We start from the raw sequence: 22,769 nt of genomic DNA on the forward strand, positions 1-22,769 counted from the left end.
ATGAGAATTATTTCCGAGAAACCTTAAATATATTTAAATTAATCGAGAACGAACAGGAAATTCTCGGTTTAGTTATTTAATTAAAATTTGATCAGTCACGGATTTAATTAAATAATTACATTACAACGGACGTGATTGTAATGAAAGTTCGGGACCCATTTATAAGAATTTTTGAGTTTGGGGTCGGTTTGGAGAGGAGGATATGGGAGGGATCTATGAGCAAATAAGGGATTCTTTTTTCTTCTCTTATCCTCTTCTATCTTCTACTCTCTTCTTTTCTCTTCTTCACGTCATTCTTCTTCTTCTCTTCCTCACCCGCGCGAGCTCCAACACAACCAGAACAAAGAAAAAAAAATTCAATCGGCAACGACCACCCAAGCCTTTTCTCTCCGGCTGCTCAACCCCCCAGCACCACTCCTTCTCTCTCTTCTTCTTCCTTGCTCGCGCTCGCCCAGCGCTCCGTCACCGAGCCGCGCGCGCGCCGTCCAGCTGAGACCGAGCGACGGCCGTGAAGCTTGAGCCGCCGCGAGCTAGAGCGGACGCCGGTGAAGAGAAGAGTGAGCACCAAAGAGTTTGATTTCTCCAAAAGCAAGGTGAAATCCCTTTTACCCAAATTGAATTTAAGAGTTGGGGTTTGGATAAATTAATTTGGGGGTTCCTATTTGTGAACGTGGGTGATGGTTTTGAATTGGTTTCTGGGGTGATTTACGCTGGGTTTTGATGTTGATGATTGGAATTGATGAGATTTGGTTTCGGTGTTGGGTTATGGTTGTTTGCTTGGCCGTGTCATTGTTGGCTGTGTGACTTGATTTTGGCCGTGGGCCTTATCTTTGGCTGAGTATTTTTGGCCGAGATTGTTTTGGTCTTGAAATTCTTATTTTAGCCGTGTGGTTCTTTGTTGTGGCCGTGAGTTTTCTTGGCCGAGGGACTTGTTTCAGTTGTGAGTCCTTTTGATTGTTTGTGAAGATAAAATCTGAGTCTCGGGGATTTATTTTGTGGTTAATGCTCGGTTTGATTGTTGGTTGAGTTAGTTCTCGGGTTGTGAAGTCATGTGAATTTGAAATCGTCGTTTGTGTTTTGAGATGAGTTGGTTCGTTTCGAGTTTGGTTAGCTCGTTGTGAGATTGAAATGTGAATTTATTGACAAGTTTGGGTTTTGTGACAAGTGATGTTATTAGTGGTTTGATTTCGGATTCTAAGTCGAGTCGGGAGTTTGGATTTGTAAATTGACTCGATATTCGTTTTTATTTCACAGCTCAGTTACAGATCAGAGAGAATCGAGCGAGAGCCGGCGGAATTGAACACGTTGAAGCTGGAAAAGTAGTGAATTCAGAACAGATTTTTAAAGCTCGATCTCACTCGTGAGTCGTTTATCGCTTTATAGCGTTAGACTCGAGTCTTAATTTTGGATTTGAGATTTGTATTCAGGGATTATTAATTATTTATTAAGAGATGTTCGAGAATTTAATTTTTGGTTAATTCATTTAGAATTCTCGGTTTGTACTATTTTCGGATTATTCATTTAATTTATTTAAGACTCGTTAAATAATGATTTGGATTTTATTTCGTACTCATTCTCTGGTACGAATTCGTACGAGTCTTGAATAAGTTTAAATTCCGAACAGCCGGGAAATAAGTGAATTAAATTCTCGAACCCCTGAACCGACTCGCAGTGAATCCCGATAACGAACCTTAAGCTTGTCATCACCTTTCGGATCATTGACTAATGAGTTTTCAACTTTGGGTTTTAGTTTCTCGACGCCTCAGAACGTGATAACGCTCCAGGATGTGTAGAGTCTCGGGAAGCGTGAAAAGCGAGGAAACTCCAGAAGTCAACCAATTTTCAGACGATCTTTTCCGGGTAAGTGAGGAGACATAAGTCAACTACTTACCAAGGGAATAACCCTGTTTGTTTGTGCATTTATTTGCTAGTAAACGAGAGTAGGTGAAAGCCCTAAAATGAATAAACTTGAAAGTTAAGGCTTCGGCCACTCTTGCTTGAAAACTTAGTTCGGGTACGCCCGTTAGGTTCAAACGCTAACTTGAACCAGCCACGTTGTTGCTTTGTTGTTGTTAGATCCCTCTGCTAACCATAGAGTTTGGCTAGATCGGAGGTGACAGGAGAGCATGTTAGACTCTCGGATTCGAGCCGAGGGTAGAAGTACCGGGAGTCACATCCTGAGTCTTCAATCTAAAACACTTAACGAGCATGAAAGGGAAACCATAATTCTTTCGGGATTTATCCCGAGACGCTCTCCTGTTTGTAATTAGTTGTATACTCTATAAGCTAGAGTATCCAAACAATAAATAATGTTGTCGGTGGTACCCACGAGTTCCGACTCGTGTTGAGGACTAAGACGGTCCTGATGGCGCTGAGTACTCCACGGGAGCTGCTGAGAGCACCCCGTTCTAGCAATGGGAAAGGTCGCCCCGGCGAGCCCATTTGCTGTGTCATGACGACACGTAGCGCCGGCGCCCAAATGAAGATGGTACCACTAGTGGATCCCAGACAGTCTTAAAACACTTAAGCTACTGATGACTACTGCTCGAAGTCTGAGGTTGGCTTCTTGTCATTCCAAGGGTTGTAGCAGGGGATGTTGTATAACCTTGTGGAATGGCAAGTGATAGCGTAGAGCGAGGCCCCGCGTTAGGCATGCTCTTGAATCATATGTATCTGCATTCTGCATTCTTGTATATTTGTTTGCACGTCACATGGCATTAGTCGTTTTACTTTATAGATAGACTCCCACTTACTGAGTCAATCGACTCATAGTTTTATGACCCTTGGTAATGTAGATAAGGGAAAAGCTTGTAAGCGGGAAACGAGATTGAAGACCGAGACCGAGCGCGTATTGCCTTGACCTATGGGCTATGGGGTTTCTTAATCGGGGTTAGTATCTTTTGATAAAACGTTCCGGAACATATTTGTATAGGAGTCGCTATAAGACTCTAAGTTATAAAGGCGAAAAATTTCCCCGAATTTTCGCAAACTATTTTATTATATAATCTTATGAGATATTATGCTTAATTAATGTGTTTATATTATGAGTTATGTATAGATTTGAGTTGATCGGTCGCGGTTCGTGGGCGAGCTGTCGCTCGCGGGTCGTGACAGATCCACGTTCACCATCCTTCTTAAATTCGTGAAAATATTCTAAAACCTTATCGACCTTAATATTCTTAATTTTCCATTCTCGATTGTTTTCTCGTAACTCTCAAGGACTAAAATTTTCAACGCTCAAGTACTTTCAAAATCCTTTTGTTGACTTTTTATTTATTATTTACATAAATAAAAGTCGGTATCTTACATCCTCTCATCCTTATAAAAATTTCGTCCTCAAAATTTCTTTCCTCAAATAGGTAGGGATACTTGAGCTTCATCACATCTTCTTGTTCCCATGTAGCTTCCTCACTTGAATGATTTCTCCAAAGCACTTTCACAAGCTGAATTGTCTTATTCCTTAGTGCCTTCTCCTTCTTATCGAGGATTTTAACTGGGAGTTCCTCATAACTCAAATCCACCTGTAGATCAACAGGTTCCTCCTCCAGCACGTGAGAAACGTCTGACACATACTTCTTTAGCATGGAAACGTGAAACACGTTATGAACAGTTGACAGATTTGGAGGGAGTGAGCGCTGAGGAGACCCAATTTCATGAAGTAAGGTGAGAATTCGTTCTTGCCCTGTTTTGATTTTGAAGTTAGGGTTGGAATTTGGGGCTTTTCAATTATGAACGTGTTTGATACTCCTTGAATTGGTTTGGTGCTCGAATTGGTGTTTTATGATCCTAAGAACCTTGATTTTGGATTAAATTCTGGGTTTTGGGTGTGTTAGTTGGCCGTGTGGTTGGCTGGAGATTTTGTGATGGTATGTTGAAGTTATTGTTGATGATTCGAGACTGTTAGTGTTGTGTTGGCTGGAATTGTTAAGCGTTTTGTTGTTGTGTTTTGGATCGAAATGATGTGAAGTTGTTTGTGATGACGATTAGAATCTGAGAAGTGTGTTTATTAGGAATTATGGTTATAACTTGTCAATAAAAAGAGACAAGTCAAAAATATTTTCTAGAACATATTTGAAAAGTATCGTTTTAAGTTATTTTCATATAACTTCGGTATGCTATAGATTGTTAGTAATAACTTCTTATTGCGTTCTTTTCTTTTAGTTTCGACTTCGGGAACCTATTCTAAGCAGTGAGTCTTGCCCAGTCAAAGGAATAGGTGGTCGTATAGTATGAGACGTTTCTTAGCTTAAGTCAGAGAAGTTATGTCAAGATCTTATTATCTTTAGGCATCGATTCTTTTCTGTATCTATGTTATGTTCTCATGTGTTCTTAATTGCTCGTGTTTGAGATGCTCTGAGTAGCGTGACTAAGAGAACGTTTGAATACGTTCCTTATGAGCTTTCTTTCCAGTAGAAGTATGTACGTTAGTATGTCGAGGGATGAGATACTGAGTACGCTCCATGTTCGATCTTTCTCTTCTATAGATAAGTCCAGATTGCTACAAGGATAGCAGCGAGTGTAAGGATATTACGTGGACGAAGCTACGAGAAGTAAAGAAATGACTCTTTCTGTTGGAAGAGAAGGATTCGGGATTCGAAAGAATCGTATCCAGGTAAGTAGAAACATTTCAACTGTATCACAAAAATAATGTGTTGTGTGTGCTGCTTATGTGCTTGCATTTACATGATATGATATGTGATTATTGCATTTATTGCATTTGCATTCATGTGCATCTCATCTAAAAATGGAAAAGAGTTTTACGAGAAACGAGGTTTTTCGAAAGAAGGATGTGTGTTGTGGATCGTCCATGAATGGTTGGCTAGCTCCTAGGATCGGGGAGTTAGCTACAACTTCGCGAGATAGGATCGGTCTCACGAAGGATCGGGTCATTTGAATAGTTCTGGGAACCTTATGACTTCGATGAGCGGATCGTATGTAGTACTGGGTACCTTATGGTCACGTCGGACCATTTGAATAGTGCTGGGCACCTTATGGTTGCGACCTCCGGGCTGTATGTCATAGTGCTGGGCACCTTACAGCTGCGGCGTTAGTCATGCATGTATGCGAGAGGACCTGAGTGAACTGTTTACAACACACACCTTGCGCGCAATTAAGAAGAGATTTAAGAAGAAGAAAAGATGAGAAAAACTTGCTTGAGTTTTTAAAGTGAAAATCATATCATATGCATTGTTTCTGCTTACTGGGCGTTAGCTCATTCGTTTTTGTGATACAGGTGAGGGATGTGATTAAAAGATGTTTATACGGTAGCGGGTTGACTGGCGAGTGCTTCCACGTAGACGAGACTTCGTATATGGGCTATTTTGACCTGATGGGCCTAATAAGAAATTGTTTTGAATGATGTTTTGTGAAAATGGTTATGTTTTGTGAAGTCTGTCTAAGACCTAGAGGTCAAGTAGATTGTTTCTTTCACTATGTCGTTTATGCATGTAGACTTTAAGTCAATACGATGGTGTTGTGTGTAGATACGAAAGGTTTGTCACGACGTCGTGTCGTTTATGTTTAAAAAAAAAAAAATTTCCACGTGTTTTCATTTAAATAAACGACTCGTCGGGGCGTGACAAAAGTTTGGTATCAGAGCCCGGTTGTTGTTGTGGAATTTGTATGGGGCAGATTCTGTGACATTCCCGCTTGAATTGTGGTTGAGCTTCTTCATGTACTTCCCAAACTTCCCGAAATTCTTTACCAACAAGTCAATGCTTTTAGCCATATCATCATCGTCGGAAGGTGCAAGGTCTCCATGGACATCCGCTTTCAAGGCGATTCCCTTCATTTTGGGCTCCGCATCAATCATCTTCTCAAAGGTTCGGAGAGAACCCATGAGTTCTTCAAGTTTCATGCTTCTTATGCCTTTGGCCTCCTCAATAGCAGTGACTTTGTAGATGAATCGTTTGGGCAGCGATCGCAACACTTTCCTGACAAGTTTCTCCTCGGAAATTTTCTCGCCAAGGGCAAACGATTCATTAGTCAGATCACAAAGACGAGAATTGAACTCATTTATAGTTTCACTTTCTTCCATTATGAGATTCTCAAACTTTGTGGTCAATAGTTGAAGTCTCGACGTACGTGCCGTATCGGTTCCTTCATGGTGGACTTGAAGGATTGTCCATGCGTCTTTGGCAACCTCGCAGGTGTGGATGAGTTTGAAAACGTTGGCGTCCACAGCGGAAAAGATGGCGTTGAGAGCTTTAGAGTTGGAGTTTGCAAGCCTCTCTTCATCGACGGACCAACGTTCTTCAGGCTTGAGAGACGAGCTACCATCGGCTTCCTCAGTGGTCGGATGAGTCCATCCCGTGAGAATCGCTTTCCAAGCCTTTTCATCCAAGGACTTCAGAAACGCCTTCATACGCGCCCTCCAATAGGAGTAGTTGTTGCCGTCAAGTAATGGAGGTCGGCTAATCGACGCACCTTCCTTCATGAAATCCATCTCGAATACCAGATCAGTAAACACCACGGATCACACTCAAGATGAGGAGTGAACCGCTCTGATACCAAACTTTTGTCACGCCCCGACGAGTCGTTTATTTTAGAAGAAAACACGTGGAATTTTTTTTTTTAAACATAAACGACACGACGTCATGACAAACCTTTCGTATCTACACACAACACCATCGTATTGACTTAAAGTCTACATGCATAAACGACATAGTGAAAGAAACAATCTACTTGACCTCTAGGTCTTAGACAGACTTCACAAAACATAACCATTTTCACAAAACATCATTCAAAACAATTTCTTATTAGGCCCATCAGGTCAAAATAGCCCATATACGAAGTCTCGTCTACGTGGAAGCGCTCGCCAGTCAACCCGCTACCGTGTAAACATCTTTTAATCACATCCCTCACCTGTATCACAAAAACGAATGAGCTAACGCCCAGTAAGCAGAAACAATGCATATGATATGATTTTCACTTTAAAAACTCAAGCAAGTTTTTCTCATCTTTTCTTCTTCTTAAATCTCTTCTTAATTGCGCGCAAGGTGTGTGTTGTAAACAGTTCACTCAGGTCCTCTCGCATACATGCATGACTAACGCCGCAGCTGTAAGGTGCCCAGCACTATGACATACAGCCCGGAGGTCGCAACCATAAGGTGCCCAGCACTATTCAAATGGTCCGACGTGACCATAAGGTACCCAGTACTACATACGATCCGCTCATCGAAGTCATAAGGTTCCCAGAACTATTCAAATGACCCGATCCTTCGTGAGACCGATCCTATCTCGCGAAGTTGTAGCTAACTCCCCGATCCTAGGAGCTAGCCAACCATTCATGGACGATCCACAACACACATCCTTCTTTCGAAAAACCTCGTTTCTCGTAAAACTCTTTTCCATTTTTAGATGAGATGCACATGAATGCAAATGCAATAAATGCAATAATCACATATCATATCATGTAAATGCAAGCACATAAGCAGCACACACAACACATTATTTTTGTGATACAGTTGAAATGTTTCTACTTACCTGGATACGATTCTTTCGAATCCCGAATCCTTCTCTTCCAACAGAAAGAGTCATTTCTTTACTTCTCGTAGCTTCGTCCACGTAATATCCTTACACTCGCTGCTATCCTTGTAGCAATCTGGACTTATCTATAGAAGAGAAAGATCGAACATGGAGCGTACTCAGTATCTCATCCCTCGACATACTAACGTACATACTTCTACTGAAGAAAGCTCATAAGGAACGTATTCAAACGTCCTCCTAGTCACGCTACTCAGAGCGTCTCAAACACGAGCAATCAAGAACACATGAGAACATAACATAGATACAGAAAAGAATCGATGCCTAAAGATAATAAGATCTTGACATAACTTCTCTGACTTAAGCTAAGAAACGTCTCATACTATACGACCACCTATTCCTTTGACTGGGCAAGACTCACTGCTTAGAATAGGTTCCCGAGGTCGAAACTAAAAGAAAAGAACGCAATAAGAAGTTATTACTAACAATCTATAGCATACAGAAGTTATATGAAAATAACTTAAAACGATACTTTTCAAATATGTTCTAGAAAATATTTTTGACTTGTCTCTTTTTATTGACAAGTTATAACCATTTGAATAATGAAGTGCATAACGTAAAAATCTTTCATTTAAAATAAACCAAGTCGTTTATTTTAAATATCTAACCATATATAAATAATCTTGGATTCGATTTAATAAAATGTTTATGAAATAACCGAACCCTCGGTTCGTAGTCGAACCGTTCTTTTATTTCTATTTTCGTGCGTAAATAAAACATTTCTCGTTGATATTCTTTTTTTTTCCAAATTAAAAGAGTCGAGCTTATAGTCGAACTCGATTTTTAATACTTAAGTAAATAAGAATACTAAATAATTATTTGAATAATGAACGAGTTTAATAATGATAACATACTAATTTCTTTTTCTTAACAACATATATCAAACGGGTTTGACTATAAAACATAATAATAATAACGTACTAACTCGAGCACTCGCACAACTTAATCAAAACTTCGTAACTAACTCGAAAAATAAACTACTTAATAACGTCTTAGACTCGAGTCGGAACTCGGGAAATTTCGACTCGTTAACATTAGGCAGAGACTCCCGTAAACTGCCCCCCGAGAGCCGCCACAGCGTCGCTGCCGTCCCTGGCCCAACAGCTCGCTCCAACCGAGCCGATGAACCACGCTGACCAGCCCCGTTTCGTTGTCGCTCGCGCAGCACCTCCGCCAATCTTCGGACAGCCTCCTCGCCGTCCCGAGCCGCTGCCCCGAGCGCTATTCAGCCTACCTAAACCGAGCCTAACTCTCGACGAGAAACTCGCAACAAAAACGACTTAATAATTCTATAACAAATCTGAAAAAAAAAACATATATCACACTATAACCATAATTCCTAATAAACACACTTCTCAGATTCTAATCGTCATCACAAACAACTTCACATCATTTCGATCCAAAACACAACAACAAAACGCTTAACAATTCCAGCCAACACAACACTAACAGTCTCGAATCATCAACAATAACTTCAACATACCATCACAAAATCTCCAGCCAACCACACGGCCAACTAACACACCCAAAACCCAGAATTTAATCCAAAATCAAGGTTCTTAGGATCATAAAACACCAATTCGAGCACCAAACCAATTCAAGGAGTATCAAACACGTTCATAATTGAAAAGCCCCAAATTCCAACCCTAACTTCAAAATCAAAACAGGGCAAGAACGAATTCTCACCTTACTTCATGAAATTGGGTCTCCTCAGCTCTCACTCCCTCTTTTCCCGGCGTCTTTCTCGGTCCGGCGTCCTTGGCGTGCTCGCGGTGGCTCACTTCCTCTCGGTCCGAGCGCGCGCGTGAGATTTGGTCTCGGTGGCTTGCTGTCGGCCAAGCTTCTTCTTCCTCCTCAAACTCTCCTCCTTCACTCACTCTCTCGCTCTCTCGCTCGACCTCTCTTTCTCTCCCTCTCTCGGTTCTCTTCTTCTCCTTCTTTTTCTCCTTCTTTTCTTTTTTTTTTTCTTTCGGCCTTTCTTTTTTTTTTTTCCCTGGTTGCTGCTGATTCTCTCGGCCAAGTGATATACATCACTTAAGAAGAGGTTTCTAGACACCAATGACGTGGAGAAGATAGGAACAAGTGAAGAAATTTCAAAAATTCTCATTTGACCTTCTTTTCCCCCTTTTTATTTCAAATTGGTCCGAAAACATAACAATTTAGTCCTTCCTTGTTGCACACAATTCCTTTTTAATTTTATTCTTTTCTTGAGAGATGGAAAATATAACGAGAAAATTAGTCCAATAATTTTCTATCGAATTCCTTTAACGTAGAAATTAATTAAGATCGTTAGAATTTATTTTCACGTTCACCATCCTTCTTAAATTCGTGAAAATATTTTAAAACCTTATCGACCTTAATATTCTTAATTTTCCATTCTCGATTGTTTTCTCGTTCCTTCGAGAAATTCCTTAATATTATTCCCGTAACTCTCAAGGACTAAAATTTTCAACGCTCAAGTACTTTCAAAATCCTTTTGTTGACTTTTTATTTATTATTTACATAAATAAAAGTCGGTATCTTACATCCTCTCATCCTTATAAAAATTTCGTCCTCAAAATTTCTTTCCTCAAATAGGTAGGGATACTTGAGCTTCATCACATCTTCTTGTTCGCATGTAGCTTCCTCACTTGAATGATTTCTCCAAAGCACTTTCACAAGCTGAACCGTCTTATTCTTTAGTGCCTTCTCCTTCTTGTCAAGGATTTTAACTGGGAGTTCCTCGTAACTGAAATCCACTTGTAGATCAACTGGTTCCTCTTCCAGCACGTGAAAAGTATCTGACACATACTTCTTTAGCATGGAAACGTGAAACACGTTGTGAATACCTGACAGGTTTGGAGGAGGTGCTAACATGTACGCTACTTCTCCAACCTTTTCCAGAATCTCAAAAGGACCTATGAATCTTGGGCTCAACTTTCCCTTTTTTTCCCAAACCTCATGACACCTTTCGGGACATAAAACTACGCGTTCCGTCTCAGTTTCCTTCTCGGTCGTCTACATTGCCGCCTTACCCTTATCTACATTACCAAGGGACATAAAACTATGAGTCGAAAGACTCAGCAAGCGGGAGTCTAGCTTATGAAAGAAAAGCAGCTAATGCAAAGCATATGACGTGCGAACAAGCAAACAAGAATGCAGGATGCAGCTATCACCTAAAAGTGACTAATGAGCGCGCATCCTAGAATACTAGCCGTCCCGCAAGGTTATACACTCCACACTGCTATAACCTCTGGTCCGACTAGAGACCAGTTCCCGACTTCGAGCAGCAGTCGTTAACCGATCTAAGTTTTACACATGTCTGGGATCCACTAGTGGTACTTCCTTCATCATGACGTCAGCGCCACTGGTCTCTGGCATAGTGAGCTCGCGAACCGCGACCATCACCCACTACGCCCCGGTGTGCTCAAGGCAGCTTCCGGTGAGTCTTCCAGCAAGCAATGAGCTCGCGATGCGCGACCTTCACCCATTGCTTCGAGTACTCGGCGCACGGACCGACATGGCCCGCCAAGCACAAGTCAGGGACTTGTGAGTACCACCGACACGAGTTTAAAGTTTGGGTACACTGCAGCTAGCAGCGTACACGTTAAACTTATATACGGAAGAGCGTGACGGGATAAACCCCGAAAGAAATTATTGTTTCCCTTTGAAGCTCGTTTAGTGTTTTAAGTTGAAAGCTCGAGATGTGACTCTCGAACTCTCTACTCTCGATTGAATTTGAGAGTCTATCGCTCTTCCGTCCTCTCGATTCTAACCTACTTCCTAGAGTTAGAAGAGAAGTCTAACCACACACAAAGCAAGCAAGGCTGGTTCAAGTTAGCGTTTGAACCTAACGGGCGAACCCGAGCTAAGTTTTCAAGCAAGAGTGGCCGAAGCCTTAACTTTCGAGTTTATTCATTTTTAGGCTTTTACCTACTCTTGTTTACTAGCAAGCATATGCACAAACAAACAGGATTATACCCTTGGTAAGTAGTTGACTTATGTCTCCACACTTACCCGGAATTGTTCGATAGAACGCTTGACAAGTCCTGAAGACGTCTTGCTTCACACGTTCTTTGAGGCACCTGGCGCTTGTCGAAACGTCGGAAGAACTATCATCCGGAGTTGAACAACCATTAGTTATTGGATTCGAGTTTACTTAAAGAGAGTAGGGTTCGTTGTCGGGATTAGAGTCGGTTCGGAATTCGAAAATTTAATTTATTATTCCCCGGTTTTTCGGAGGTTTATTCAAGACTCGCGTATCCCATATCGAGAGTGATACGAGATAATGTTCAACGAGTAATCACGAGTCTTAAATAAATCGAATAATCCGAAATTAAAAATAACCGAGAATTCCAAACGAATAATTAAATTAAATTCATAAACATTATTAAATAAATAATTCTAAATTATTTATTTAAATACTGAAAGTACATATATAAGAGTATTTAAACGCTGTAAGCGATTTAAAACTCACGAGTTAATCGAGCTTTATTTCGATAACTCTATCAACTTGAGATCTTCAGAGGCTAATCTCAACGCTCTCGACTCGTCTGGTTCCCGTCCGTCCGTCAATGTCTGTAAATCAAACCTGGAACCCAACGACGAGTTAACATCTTAAAACCAAATTCCGATATCACATAACTCAAAACCCGAACCCATAACCCAATCAAGCGAACTCAACAAAAATCCAACTGACCGGAAACGACCACAAAACTCAAATCGAGGCTCAGACTTTATCATAATTATTTGTGAACTAAAACGCATACCCGAGACCAAGTTCACGGCCACAACAAACATACGGCTCAACCAAGTCACACGGCCAAGACAACACACGGCCACACAAAGCAAACAAACAACTCACAGCTAAGACAATTACCAAGCTAAACAATTTCCAAAATCCTTCAATCATCACAGCCTCTCCTAATTCCAGGAATGAAATCACTTCAACACATCACAAGAACTCAAAATTCTCAAATCCAAATCTCAAATTTTAGAGCACACGGCCAAAACCACAATCCAAACCAAAACTCATCAAAATCCCACAATTCAATATAGCCTCAAAAATTCTGATCATAAACCACATCAACAACAACAATCAAGCTCAGACAACATTACAAACCGAGCAATTGCACCGAAATCGAACCCGAAATCAAAAACCCCCAATTCAAACCCTAGTTCATCATTTTCGGATAAATTAGGAAAAATCCGAATCAAAACTTCAAATTCAGGTTACAAACAACATCAATCGAGTTCAATGAACGATAAAAACCAATCAATTTAACCGAAATCAACTCGGATTCAAAAATCCCCAATTCAGAATTTCAAATCCTAATTTCTCAGAAAAATCAATTGGGTTTAGCTTGTTCTTACCGAAATTCTCACGAATTCGGTGTCCTCGTCGCTCGATTGTGTGTTCCCGGCGTCTCCTTCCTCGGCGGCGGTCACGGCGAGCTCGCGGCGGCGGTGTGTCGCTCGGTCTTTGCGCGCGCGGTGGCTCAGCGGTCGGTGACGCGCGAAGGAGAGGAAGAGAGAGGAAGGCGAGTGAGAGGTGGCGGTGGCGACGTCGGGGCTCGGCGGTGCTGTGCTTCCTCGGGCCGGAGCGCGCGGTGGAACTCGGTGCTGGGTGATGGCGCGCGAAGGAGAAGAAGAAGAAGAGAAGGAGAAGAACGAGGGTGATGGCGGTGATGATGGTTGTCGGCGACGAGCAGAGGAGCGGCCGAGAGTTTTTTTCCTTTTCTTTTTTTTTTCGTTTGTCCTGGTTTGCTCGTGTGTGGGTTTCGGCCGAGTGAAGCAAGGGAGAAGAAGAAGAAAATAGAGAAGAGAGAGAGAAGGGTGAGGTGGCAAGGTTTTGAGGAGGAAGTGGCCATGTGGCACCCTCATTCATTGCCACGCGTGCATACGTGGACCAATCCCCTCCTGCCACAACTCTCTCAAATCAACCCCAGCTTCTCTTTTTCTTTCACTTTCGTCCTTCAAAATATTGCATATAAGTCCTTTCAAAATAAACTCTCACAATCCTGTCCTTAATTAATTAAAAAAATAATCTTGAAAAATAACCGAGAAAATTATTATTATTTCTCGTTATTTTGAATATATTTAAGGGATTTCGGAATTCATTCTTTACTCTTGAGATTTTTTTAAATCTCCGAGTATGTTTCGAATAATAATATTGGATTACTCGAATATTCTCATTCCGAAATTTCATCGACCTTAAATATTATCATATTCCAAGATCTTTAAAATTTAAGGACGTCTCATATGCAACAAGAATTTGAATTAAAACTCGTCCATTTTATTCAAATTCACAAGTCGAGCGGTTACAAAAGTTTATACATTACAATCCCTACCCCCTTAAAAGAGTTTCGTCCTCGAAACTTAGAACAAGGAAGGGTATTTCTTTTGCATCTCGCTCTCAAGCTCCCAAGTAGCTTCTTCTGTAGAGTGACTCTTCCAAAGTACTTTGACCAAAGGTATAGTCTTATTCCTTAAGACTTTCTCCTTGCGATCTAGGATTGCGACGGCTGATTCTTCATACCTGATGTCAGGAGAAACTTCAACCTCTTGATCTTGCAGTACATGTGAAGGATCAGACATGTATTTCCGTAGCATCGATACGTGAAATACATCATGGAGGTTGGACATCGACGGTGGTAGAGCTAGGCGATACGCTGCCTTGCCCACTCGCTCCAGAATCTCGAAAGGTCCAACATACCTCGGGCTTAGCTTCCCTTTCTTCCCGAATCTCATGACACCACGCATCGGGGAAACCTTTAAAAAAACTTTCTCTCCTGCTTCGAATTCTAGCGGTCTTCTCCGCTTGTCTGCATAGCTCTTTTGACGACTCTGAGATGTTTTCATTCGGGCTCGAATCGTCTTGATTGCCTCTGTAGTCTGCTCCACCAATTCAGGTCCGAACAGCTTACTCTCGCCAGCTTCATCCCAATGAATTGGAGAGCGACACTTCCGTCCATAGAGGGCTTCATAAGGCGCCATTCCGATTGTCGCTTGGTAGCTGTTGTTGTAGGAGAATTCGACCAAAGGGAGATAACGACTCCATGAGCCTGGGAAGTCTAAGACACACGCCCGAAGCATATCCTCCAACACTTGTATCGTGCGTTCACTCTGACCATCTGTTTGGGGATGAAAAGCAGTACTGAACTTCAATCGTGTTCCCAAATTCTCCTGTAGACTCTTCCAGAATTTGGAAGTGAACCGAGTATCTCGGTCGGATACGATTGAATTAGGGATTCCATGGAGACGTACAATCTCCTTGATATACAATTCAGCAAGCTTATCCACCGTGTGAGTGGTTTTGATAGGTAGAAAGTGAGCTGATTTGGTTAATCTATCAACAATAACCCAGACAGAGTCATGACCAGCAGTGGTTTTTGGCAAACCTGACACGAAATCCATCGTTATCTGCTCCCATTTCCATTGCGGAACCTCTAGGGGTTGAAGCATTCCTGCTGGTTTCTGATGTTCTGCCTTGATTTGTTGACAAGTTAAGCACCTTTGAACAAATACAGCTACATCTTTCTTCATTCCTGGCCACCAATAGACCTTTTTCAGGTCCTGGTACATCTTAGTCACACCAGGATGCACGGAATACGGCGTTCCGTGAGCTTCTTCCATCAATTGTCTCTTGATTCCTTCGTCGGACGGTACACAGACTCTCCCGTTACACCTTAGAACATCTTTCTCGTCCAGTGTAAACTTACCTTCTGCGTCATTCTGAGCATCAAACATCTTGCTGAGAAGATACTCATCTGCGTACTGACCGTCTTTAATCTGTTCCAGCAACATTGGTCGCACACTGAGCGCAGCTATCCTTCCCGTGATTAGCTGAAGCTCCAGTTGCTGAACATCCTTCTTCAGCTTGAGGGACGTCTCAACTAGACTTGCTAGTGAAACTACCGACTTACGACTGAGCGCATCTGCGACCTTATTAGCTTTACCAGGGTGATAATGTAGCTCGAAGTCGTAGTCATTCAGAAGTTCCAACCAGCGTCCTTGTCGCATGTTCAGCTCTTTCTGGGTGAAGAGATACTTCAGCGTCTTATGGTCCGTATAAATGTCGCAATGAACTCCATACAAGTAGTGTCGCCATATTTTAAGCGCAAAAACAACTGCTGCAAGTTCCAGATCATGCGTAGGGTACCGGGTTTCATAATCCTTCAGCTGTCGCGAGGCATAAGCAATAACCTTACCATGTTGCATTAGAACCGCGCCTAATCCTTGCTTAGAGGCATCACAGTAGATCGCGAATCCGTCGGCTCCCTGAGGAATAGTGAGCACTGGAGCCGTGGTCAGACGATTCTTCAGCTCCTGGAAGCTTTCTTCACACTTCTCAGACCAGACAAACTTCTGTCCTTTACGGGTCAGTTGGGTTAACGGCATGGCTAATTTAGAAAATCCTTCTACGAACTTCCTGTAGTAGCCTGCAAGACCCAAGAAGCTCCTTATCTCGGTTACCGTCTTCGGCTGATTCCACTGCTTCACTGCTTCCACTTTGGTCGGATCTACCATGATTCCTGTGCTACTGACTACGTGACCAAGGAAAACAACGTGCTCTAGCCAAAATTCACACTTTGAGAACTTGGCGTACAGTTGTTTTTCTCGTAGTCTTGTCAGAGCCATCTCTAGATGTTGCGCGTGTTCTTCCTTGGTTTTCGAGTAAATCAGGATGTCATCAATAAACACGATGATGAACTTGTCCAAGAAATCCTCAAATACTCGATTCATCAAGTTCATAAACGCTGCAGGTGCATTGGTTAGTCCAAAAGACATAACTAGGAACTCGTAATGACCATAACGAGTTCTAAAAGCCGTCTTTGGAATGTCCTCGTCCCGAACCTTCAGCTGATGGTACCCTGATCGCAGATCAATCTTCGAAAACACAGTTGCTCCAGCAAGTTGGTCGAACAGATCATCAATGCGCGGCAACGGATACTTGTTTTTGATTGTCACCTGATTCAGGCCACGGTAATCGATACATAACCGTAACGAACCATCTGCCTTCTTGACGAACAAGACTGGCGCTCCCCATGGCGAATGGCTCGGTCTGATGAATCCCTTATCCAATAACTCTTGGAGTTGCGTCTTAAGTTCCTTCAATTCCGCCGGAGCCATCCGATACGGGGTCTTCGATATCGGTGCTGTTCCTGGAAGGAGTTCTACATTAAACTCGACTTCACGGTCAGGAGGTAGACCTGGAAGATCCTCTGGGAAAACATCCAGAAAGTTCCTCACAACAGGAATATCTTGCGGTTGTGGCTTGGTCGCCTTCGCAGTATCCACAATGCTCGCGAGATATCCGGCACATCCCTGCTGCATTATCTTCAACGCTTTAAGTGCCGATATCACGGGAAATTCCAACTTCCGAGAGGAACCTTGGAACTGGAATGGTTCAAGCCCCGGTTCTCGGAACAAAACCGACTTCTTTCTACAATCAATGACTGCATAATGCTTACTTAACCAATCCATTCCAAGTATTACATCATAGTCAACCATTTCTAGTTCAATCAGGTCTGCTTCAAGGACCTGATCCTGAACTTGAATAGGCACATCTTTATACCAGTATAGCGACTGATATCTCTCCCCTGAGGGTGTAACCGTAACAAACGGATACGAGAAGGTCTCTTTGTTTCTACTCAACTGATCAGATCTTCTAGATGCAATGAAAGAATTCGTGGCTCCTGAATCTATCAATGCATATGCGGAGAAAGAGGCTACAGAAATCTGACCTGTAACGGCAGTAGAGGACCCTGCACGAACCTCATCCTCGTAGATAGAGTAGACTCGAGCATTAGCCTTTGGTTGTTCCTTTGGTGCAGGAGCCTTTCTTTCTGAACTCTGGCAGACTTTCGACAAATGACCTACTTTTCCACATCGGAAACATGTCAACGTGCGAGCAAAGCAGTCGCCATCATGCACTTCGCCACATCTCCAGCACTGGGACGACGGCTGGTTCCCGAAGTTTCTGGGCTTCTTGTTGGACGGCCCTGGGCGTCTATTGTCTGCCTTATTCTTCTTCTGGTTCACGGACTGCGAGCGATTGTTAGAACTCGCCTGAGATCGGTTATTTGATCCTTGCTGAAACCTATTGCCAGACCTCTGCTGCTGCCGATTCTCCCATCGCGATAGAGATCGGGTTCTTCCTTGTGAATTACCTTGCCCCGTTTTAGCAGGTTCAGAAGACGGTGCTGCAACCGGCTTTGACTCAGGAATTCGTTCACTTTCACGCCAACCAGCAATGCGTAATGCTCTCTGCACAGCGTTGGCATAAGTACGGGGTCCGGTGTCGCCACTATCCACTTGGCTCACAATTTCCACGTTCAGACCGTGCATGTATTTCATCTTGCGAGCTTGATCAGTGGGAACCAAGGAAGGAGCAAACCTGGCCAACGTATCGAACTTCGCCGTGTATTCGGAAACAGACAGGGTGCCCTGTCGCAAGTTCATAAACTCGCGTACCTTGTTCGATAGGTTCGCCTCGCTTAGATACTTTCCGTGAAACAAGTTGAGGAAGTGAATCCACGTCATCGTGTGGATGTCCTCATATGACGCTACGACCTCCCACCAACCTCTCGCCTCGTCTTCCAGCTGGTGCACGGCACACGCTACCCTCTCCTGATCTGACAGCTGCATATAGTTGCAAATCTGCTGAATCCTCTTGATCCAGTTCTCGGCTGTCGCAGGGTCAACGTTACCGCCAAACTGCGAAGGCTTCTGCTTCCGAAATCTTTCATACACCGGTTCGCCTACCGGGGGAACGACATCAGGGATCCGGAAGTTCAGCTCTTCCAGGGGATCCACGCGTGCTGGCGGTGGATGTTCACGTCGTTCATCTTGAGCAGGAGGCTCCGGGTTTGGTGGAGGTGGCGCATTTAATCTCGTCAAAAGTTCAGTGATCGTGCGATTCTGGGCTTCAAGTTGCTGTGCAACTATCTGATCTCGTTGTGCTGCGCTAGCAGCCTGTCTCTCCAAGGCGTGTCGCATTTCTGCGAGGTCTGCCGCCGTAGCATTTCCGGTAGGAGACGGGTCTTGTCCGGACATATTTCCTCAGTTCTACACATGAGAACAAACAAGGTTACTCATATATCCATACCGGAATGCGAGAGACATACAAACAACACATGATCAACTGAAACTAAAGCGCGATTTTATATATACAACCATATCTACATCCATATATACATGTCAAAAGATACAACAAGCTTTTCAACATCAAGTTCGCACGTACACATGCTAAACAAAAGAACTACAGGTAGACTAGCTCTCACAAGGCTTAGTCTACTAGATCAAAAAAACATGTACAACAACCATCAACCATCGAAACCAACCTCTCAAAAAAAAAAACTAACCACCACTATCTACACAAGCCTAAACACACCCTCACATAAGAGGATAATCCTCAACGGGATCCTCATCCTCATCGTCATCCACCTCGCTCTCCTCGTCGTCAGAGATCACAATAACAAGAGGAGCTGCAGGTGGCTGTGCGGGTGGTGGCGGTGGCGGTGGCGCGTGCGGCGGCGATGCTGGTGGTGCCGGCGCCTGAGGTGGCTGGGCTGGTGGTACTGGTGCATAAGCTGGGTGCGGGGCAGGCTCGTAACCTGGAGGAATCCAACATCCTACCTGGGACTGAATCATAAACGCCAAACGCGCTCGGAGAACTCCCATAGACGGGCAGCAACACAACAGCATCGGATACCTGTACTCGGGTCGTAACCCCTGGTGAAAGATAAACTGCTGTCGGCGGTCCTCTAAAGCAAAGGGGCAAGATGTCACGATCTCCTCCTCAAATCGATCCTCGTACTGAGCGATCGACTCGAAGTCGAGCTGAAAGAAACCATGAGCGAACTCGTTCCACTCATCCGTGCGCCCCTGGGCTGAAAAAGTGGCCCCCATGATGGCCTGGAACATGTCCCATGATCGATACAGACTACCCAGCGCTACATGCCGGGTCCAGCGAGTCCAGGCTGGTCCCTGCAAGAGCGTCGTGGCAATACTAGTACGGAACATCTCAGGGATAGCAAGGGCGTCCATCCACTCGATGGTAGTACCAATCCATCGCACCCACGTAAGTGTACCCCTCACCCCGCTGAAAGTCGGAGCGGTAGGAGGAACAGATGCGAGAGCCTCCGGGTAGGATAGTATCGTCACTTGAGCCATTCCACCTGCCAAAACGACAGGCCAACGGTCAGCACAAGTTCCAACACTTTCCCATAACCAGAACATGTATCTCAGGTCTACAGAAACGGCTAAACCTGGGCTCTGATACCACAAAATCTGTCACGACCCGCGAGCGTCGTCACCTCGCCCGCAAGCCGCGACTCGGCGGAACCAACATCACGTAGCGGGAGCATAACATATATGAATAATATAATGTAAACAAAACATTTAAAGTAAATACATAATTTACAAAACATATAACATATGAAATACGATATTATTAAAAGTGCGGAAACGTTTACAACAAAAGTGGTTATCGGAAAACTCGGGAAATTTTTCGTTTTTCTTTAAAACTAGAAGTCGTATATCGACCCTTATACATACATACATATGTACATAAAAGCTCCCGACTTTACATATATACGCGAGGTATTATTTAAGGAAGAGTCGATATTATTCAAAACATTATACATATAGAGGTTTACTTCCCGAGCCAGAACCCATAGCCCGTAGGTCAAGAGATACGCGTTCCGTCTCAGTTTCCTTCTCGGTCGTCTACATTGCCGCCTTGCCCTTATCTACATTACCAAGGGACATAAAACTATGAGTCGAAAGACTCAGCAAGCGGGAGTCTAGCTTATGAAAGAAAAGCAGCTAATGCAAAGCATATGACGTGCGAACAAGCAAACAAGAATGCAGGATGCAGCTATCACCTAAAAGTGACTAATGAGCGCGCATCCTAGAATACTAGCCGTCCCGCAAGGTTATACACTCCACACTGCTATAACCTCTGGTCCGACTAGAGACCAGTTCCCGACTTCGAGCAGCAGTCGTTAACCGATCTAAGTTTTACACATGTCTGGGATCCACTAGTGGTACTTCCTTCATCATGACGTCAGCGCCACTGGTCTCTGGCATAGTGAGCTCGCGAACCGCGACCATCACCCACTACGCCCCGGTGTGCTCAAGGCAGCTTCCGGTGAGTCTTCCAGCAAGCAATGAGCTCGCGATGCGCGACCTTCACCCATTGCTTCGAGTACTCGGCGCACGGACCGACATGGCCCGCCAAGCACAAGTCAGGGACTTGTGAGTACCACCGACTCGAGTTTAAAGTTTGGGTACACTGCAGCTAGCAGCGTACACGTTAAACTTATATACGGAAGAGCGTGACGGGATAAACCCCGAAAGAAATTATTGTTTCCCTTTGAAGCTCGTTTAGTGTTTTAAGTTGAAAGCTCGAGATGTGACTCTCGAACTCTCTACTCTTGATTGAATTTGAGAGTCTATCGCTCTTCCGTCCTCTCGATTCTAACCTACTTCCTAGAGTTAGAAGAGAAGTCTAACCACACACAAAGCAAGCAAGGCTGGTTCAAGTTAGCGTTTGAACCTAACGGGCGAACCCGAGCTAAGTTTTCAAGCAAGAGTGGCCGAAGCCTTAACTTTCGAGTTTATTCATTTTTAGGCTTTTACCTACTCTTGTTTACTAGCAAGCATATGCACAAACAAACAGGATTATACCCTTGGTAAGTAGTTGACTTATGTCTCCACACTTACCCGGAATTGTTCGATAGAACGCTTGACAAGTCCTGAAGACGTCTTGCTTCACACGTTCTTTGAGGCACCTGGCGCTTGTCGAAACGTCGGAAGAACTATCATCCGGAGTTGAACAACCATTAGTTATTGGATTCGAGTTTACTTAAAGAGAGTAGGGTTCGTTGTCGGGATTAGAGTCGGTTCGGAATTCGAAAATTTAATTTATTATTCCCCGGTTTTTCGGATTATTCGATTTATTTAAGACTCGTGATTACTCGTTGAACAGATTTCCTTGATATTTTCCCTGAAGATCTTCCAATTCTACCTCCTAATTGAGAGGTTGAAATCTCTCCTGAAGTCAGATATGAAGAGCCAACCGTTGCGATTCTTGATCGCAAGGATAAAGTTTTAAGGAAGAAAATCCAAGCTCGAATGAGAACGTCCCAGAGTTGTCGGAAAAAACTACGCTGGCAAGCGTAAGAGGCCTCTAGAGTGTAGGACAGTTTGGCCGAGTGGTCTAAGGCGCCAGATTTAGGCTCTGATACCACAAAATCTGTCACGACCCGCGAGCGACAGCTCGCCCACGAACCGCGACTGATCAACTCAAATCTATACATAACTCATAATATAAACACATTAATTAAGCATAATATCTCATAAGATTATATAATAAAATAGTTTGCGAAAATTCGGGGAAATTTTTCGCTTTTATAACTTAGAGTCTTATAGCGACTCCTATACAAATATGTTCCGGAACGTTTTATCAGAAGATACTAACCCCCGATTAAGAAACCCCATAGCCCATAGGTCAAGGCAATACGCGCTCGGTCTCGGTCTTCAATCTCGTGTCCCGCTTACCAGCTTTTCCCTTATCTACATTACCAAGGGTCATAAAACTATGAGTCGATTGACTCAGTAAGTGGGAGTCTATCTATAAAGTAAAACGACTAATGCCATGTGACGTGCAAAACAAACACATAAAAATGCAGAATGCAGATGCATATGATTCAAGAGCATGCCTAACGCGGGGCCTCGCTCTACGCTATCACTTGCCATTCCACAAGGTTATACAACATCCACTGCTATAACCCTTGGAATGACAAGAAGCCAACCTCAGACTTCGAGCAGTAGTCATCAGTGGCTTAGAGTTTTAAGACTGTCTGGGATCCACTAGTGGTACCATCTTCGTTTGGGCGCCGGCGCTACATGCGTCATGACATAGCAAATGGGCTCGCCGGGGCGACCTTTCCCATTGCAAGAACGGGGTGCTCTCAGCAGCTCCCGTGGAGTACTCAGCGCCATCAGGACCGTCTTAGTCCTCAACACGAGTCGGAACTCGTGGGTACCACCGACAACATTATTTATTGTTTGGATACTCTAGCTTATAGAGTATACAACTAATTACAAACAGGAGAGCGTCTCGGGATAAATCCCAAAAGAATTATGGTTTCCCTTTCATGCTCGTTAAGTGTTTTAGATTGAAGACTCAGGATGTGACTCCCGGTACTTCTACCCTCGGCTCGAATCCGAGAGTC

At 43.5% G+C, this 22,769-nt stretch overlaps 4 long non-coding RNA genes across 5 annotated transcripts; 2 read left to right on the forward strand and 2 right to left on the reverse strand.

The window, feature by feature from the left end:
- The first annotated feature begins 263 nt into the window (after positions 1-263).
- Positions 264-3,113, forward strand: LOC149381489 (uncharacterized). Its single transcript, XR_016293802.1, has 5 exons — positions 264-593; positions 1,255-1,360; positions 1,751-1,860; positions 2,796-2,889; positions 3,059-3,113. It is a non-coding gene; the product is annotated as an uncharacterized LOC149381489 (long non-coding RNA).
- Positions 3,114-3,621: 508 nt separating this feature from the next.
- LOC149381490 (uncharacterized) lies at positions 3,622-5,535 on the forward strand. The gene is made up of 3 exons (XR_016293810.1): positions 3,622-3,663; positions 4,485-4,612; positions 5,234-5,535. It is a non-coding gene; the product is annotated as an uncharacterized LOC149381490 (long non-coding RNA).
- A 1,026-nt stretch (positions 5,536-6,561) lies between these two features.
- On the reverse strand, positions 6,562-10,390 carry LOC149381491 (uncharacterized). The gene is made up of 3 exons (XR_016293938.1): positions 9,232-10,390; positions 7,486-7,613; positions 6,562-6,864 (listed from the first exon to the last, which is right to left on the reverse strand). It is a non-coding gene; the product is annotated as an uncharacterized LOC149381491 (long non-coding RNA).
- A 1,060-nt stretch (positions 10,391-11,450) lies between these two features.
- Positions 11,451-13,435, reverse strand: LOC149381492 (uncharacterized). Of its 2 annotated transcripts, XR_016293877.1 has the most exons (3): positions 12,898-13,335; positions 12,002-12,115; positions 11,451-11,636 (listed from the first exon to the last, which is right to left on the reverse strand). It is a non-coding gene; the product is annotated as an uncharacterized LOC149381492 (long non-coding RNA). The 2 variants fall into 2 exon arrangements; XR_016293876.1 differs by lacking the exon at positions 11,451-11,636 and having other exon boundaries at positions 11,878-12,115; positions 12,898-13,435.
- Between the last annotated feature and the right edge of the window lie 9,334 nt (positions 13,436-22,769).

Source organism: Urtica dioica, chromosome 11 (assembly GCF_054948205.1).
Source record: "Urtica dioica subsp. dioica isolate 48M chromosome 11, U.dioica_male_clone48M_v1_H2, whole genome shotgun sequence".
Classification (NCBI taxonomy): domain Eukaryota; kingdom Viridiplantae; phylum Streptophyta; class Magnoliopsida; order Rosales; family Urticaceae; genus Urtica; species Urtica dioica.